Source organism: Mizuhopecten yessoensis, unplaced genomic scaffold (genome assembly GCF_002113885.1).
Source record: "Mizuhopecten yessoensis strain PY_sf001 unplaced genomic scaffold, ASM211388v2 scaffold716161, whole genome shotgun sequence".
Lineage (NCBI taxonomy): Eukaryota > Metazoa > Mollusca > Bivalvia > Pectinida > Pectinidae > Mizuhopecten > Mizuhopecten yessoensis.
Window position 1 is genome coordinate 219,084 of NW_018479978.1, and position 4,542 is coordinate 223,625.

Below are 4,542 nucleotides of genomic sequence, written 5' to 3' on the forward strand. Positions count from 1 at the left end.
GCCCTCTTGACGATGGCCTCTGTCCGTGTTTCCTCGTATCTTCTGGCCTATCGTCTGCCCCTTGAGGATGACCTCTGTCCGTTTAAAGGTTTCCTCATATGATCAGGTCTTACCCTGCAGCCAAAAGCTAACTGAATTGCAAACATTCTTTCCAGTGGCCCCAAACAATATTTTCATTTTCTAAAACAAGTTATCTTCCAGATTTTGATCTGTTGTCGTTTGTACTGGATTCAATGTTATTACTTTTTTTTTGCAACACATGCATAATATCTTGAATCGCACATATTTTATGTTCTCTGTAAAACACGTCGGGAAAAATAAATGAATCATCACGTGGTGAATGTGATTTAGGAAACAGCATGTTTACAAATGATCTGTTTGTTGAAGCTCCTTCTGTCATAATATAGTCAACTGTGAATCCATTTTCATCAAAGACATCAACACATTTCCAAAAACAGTTGTATAACTGGTGAGCTGTAGCAGTGTTTGAACCATAATAAACTACAGGCCACCGGAAGCCTGTGAGGCCATGGACAACAAATTGTAGTGCATGTGTTGCCAGCTGTACCCTTCTTTTTCCATTACATATTATGTCAATGTTATCATTAGTTTCACCCATTTCTACGTTGCCTACAAGATTCCACACATCTCCAGATTTTGAAATAACCAGATCATCCTGTATTGTCATTTCATCAATGAGTAAGCCACCATGTTTTCCAAATTCAGATTTTTTTTGTCTATCTGCTTCCTTTGACATCCATGAACTATTGTCATTGTCGAAACCAGGAGTTTGTTTAACAGAATTTTTATAGTATTGTAATAACCGTTTAGAAGGCAGAACTAGAAATCCAGAATTTTTTAAATCAAGGTACGCTTGTGGAGATCTTAAAAATATGGATAAACAAAGGCTGATGATTTTAGGATCCCTTCTTCTCTGATGTACTTCAATATCTTTTTGACAGTTTTTTAGTTGGGCAAGTAATAAAACTTTAAGAGATGTTCTGGTGTTGTTTCTGATGAAGATATGTTTTCAAGAATTTTCACTATGTCATTATGATCAGGTTCAGAGAGGTTGATGCATGTCATATTTGATTTATCCAAGTCATTCTGTTCATGTCAATTTCTGTTTAAATTATTAGTATCACTTGGAGTGACTTTTGCCTTTTTATCGGTTTTGGAATCATTCACGTTGTTTTCCATCTTTTTCAGCTTTCTTGATCTTCTAACAACTTCATAATTTATACATCTTTCACAGTGTTCATTTTTTGCACACAATGGTAATATAACTCTGCATGACTTTGACCTGTAGATGGTTTTCATGGAGTTTTCATCATGGACAAAGCTCCAAGTTTCCTCGATGACATCACAGGGGCGTTGTTCACTGATGTATGATCCTCGGCACATAGACACAGTTTGGGCAAATAAAACAAAACCATTTATAGTTTCATGGTCAAAATTCAATCGATAGCCCATACTGAGAACTTTATTACGTATAGTAGTTTTTCAGTTTCTCTTAAAAAAAGAATACAATACTTCAGGCTTCCATTTATAATGGTGGTAAAGGGACACTTGACTTCCACAAAGTTATTGTTTGTTTGAGACATGTCACAAACATCTGGTAAAACCACTTTTTCAACACTTCTTGGACGCTCCATTATATATGTGAAAATAATGTGTCGTTTTCCTTTCTCGTACTAAAATGTTGACTTCACATCAATGATGACTTGAACTAGTCTTGATAGCAGTGGTGGACAGCCATTATTATCTCTGTAGAATTGCGTACACACATCATACATCCGATTCAGCCGCACACACGTTTTGCTGTCATCTGTTCGTTTGAAGTGAATTGCCAACCTGTAGAGAAAATAATTTATAATATGTATAATATATTCAAACAGCATACTTTCGATGAAGGCCGGAATAATATTTGGTAAAAATGTATTCTGTTAATGGCACATTTTGTTTTATATCACATTTTCTTCTGATAAATGACACATGATATTAAGAGGAATGTATTGTAATATGATAGAGATTAAATTCAGTAGAAAGTTACAAAATTTGGATATCTAATGTTTTGTTTATATTTGTGTTATAGGAAGATTTTACAAGAGATTATCCAAAAAGAAGACAGCAAAAATGTTGCTGTAACTGCAACAACAGGAATGGCCAGTCTCCATCTAGGATCCAATGCAACAACCTTACACCACTGGACCGGGATTTTAGATGGGAGACACTCTATTGAAAAACTTCAAGAGTTATTTGACAATGATGACAGCTACTCAGAAGCCAAAAAGCGGATACAGATCACCAAATGCTTAATCATTGATGAAATAAGCATGTTGTCAGCCAAACTTTTCAACATGATGGAGTCTGTATGTCGGCTTGTTAAGAAAAATAATCAAGCCTTCGGAGGTATTCAGGTAATTATTTCTCTAGCAAAAATGAGCCATGACTGGTAATTTGTTTGTCAAAATCATGCCTCCAAATATTACCAATATGCATTTTTGCATCATCAAATCTCACTCTATGTGTGGTCTGTCTGTCCATTCACACACTTAAACAACTATTGTGATGAACTGTTTCATTAATACATTTTTTAATACTGTTGGCATAACTCCATTAAACAGATAAGCGATAATATCAAATTTACATAGTACTAATGATTAATTTACAATGGTGGGCACAAAGGTCCTTCCTGTATGTTTTATTATCAAATTTGTAAAAGAAAACTTAATGAAAGCAACTTTTTAATATATTGTTTCAGTATTATAATTTTTTATTTCTATTTTTTTCAGGTTTTAGTGTCTGGGGATTTTAAGCAACTTCCTCCTGTTCCAAACTACAGATTAGAGGATGAAGGGAAATACTGTTTCGAAAGTGAGATTTTCCAGCCCGGGACCTCTCGCACCCAAAGCGAGAATCATACCCCTAGACCAACGAGCCGCTGTTAAAAATGAATGTATAGATTTCCATTTATAAAGTACTTTTTATGAACAGTTTTTAAAACCCCAGACACATGTTAATTGAGAAAAAACTCGTGTATCGCTGCTAATCAGATCTTGAACGATACGGAAATGGAGGATAAAATAATGTTAGCAGTCAGTGGTTTCTGCGATTGTATTTCATTGATAACGAAAGAAAATTCACGACTTTATAGCTGAACTAACGAAGATAAGGTTGAAGCTTTACGTTTCCTTCCTACAAACCAACACCTAGTTTAGCAATTGTATTTCAATGATAACGAAAGAAAATACGACTTTATAGCTGAACTAACGAAGATAAGGTTGAAGATTTACGTTTCCTTCCTACAAACCAACACTTTTTATGCATGGCTCGTTGGTCTAGGGGTATGATTCTCGCTTAGGGTGCGAGAGGTCCCGGGGTCGAATCCCGGACGAGCCCCACTTTTCCTTCTTTTCCCAACCATGAACCAGGGACGATATATAGAGGGGATTGGCAACTCTGCCACAGTCAAGATTCTATAGCACGTCGCTTTTGTGTTTGTTCACCGAACCGCGAAGTCATCGAGAGCCGGGCTCTCGATCAGCCCGCGCTTGCGCACTAGCGTTAAAATTAAGCACGCACCTGCTTTCGGTGTCATGTCAACAATCTCGCCAAGATCGAAGTGTTTTGATAACGGTTATCCCTGATTGGGGACTGTGTATTAAGTAGGTCTTCTTTTATTCCAGGGACAGGGCTATATCGTTGCCACTATGTCTAGCCTTTCGGCTGTGTTGGTGGCTATTACAACAAATCACATTTCGTAAAGCACGTTCCAGTGAAAATAATGCTAATATTGACACTTTTTGACACAAAAACAGCACAAGTTATTTGTTATATTTTGCCATACAAATTAGAACTACATATCAACAAATTATTCAACTTTCTATCGCTGTAAATTTCAAAAAGAAGTATTTTTTAAATGAGCTGATCCTCGAATGCAGGGGATACTTTTTTGTTGCGTTTAACATTTCCGGTTGTTTACGGTTTTTAACAACACGTGTCCGTCGTTACCAGACGAAAAATTTCATCTGTGACATCGCTATCGTTCCAAATAATGCAAATCAAATCAGGCCTACTTAACATAGAAATTACTCGGCTGTTTACTGATATTAATTGTTTCTAAAAATACAAACGATAGTTTATAAAATTAATCAAAACAGTGAGCAGTTACCAACTACTTTCGCAATGATTTACGTTCCAGTGAAAAATATTGCTGATATTTACACTTTTTGACACAAAAATAACACAAGTTAAATTATATTATTTGCAATTAAAATGGGTTGGGTCGTTATAAAAATTATTCAGCTTTCTATTGTTGCTAGTTTAAAAAGGATCGGTCAAATACTTTTGGAGTGAGGTGGTTCACATACATGTGGTTTTTTTATCCCGCATTTTTGTTTTCGGTTTTTAACAACACGTGTCTTTCGTTACCAGACGAGTAATTTCATCTGTGACATCGCTATCGTTCCAAATAATGCAAATCAAATCAGGCCTACTTAACATAGAAATTACTCGGCTGTTTATTGATATTAATTGTTT

At 35.7% G+C, this 4,542-nt stretch overlaps 1 non-coding gene across 1 annotated transcript; it reads left to right on the forward strand.

The window, feature by feature from the left end:
• Nucleotides 1–3,330: 3,330 nt before the first annotated feature.
• On the forward strand, nucleotides 3,331–3,402 carry Trnap-agg. Its single transcript has one exon. It is a non-coding gene; the product is annotated as a tRNA-Pro (tRNA).
• The last annotated feature ends 1,140 nt before the right edge of the window (nucleotides 3,403–4,542 follow it).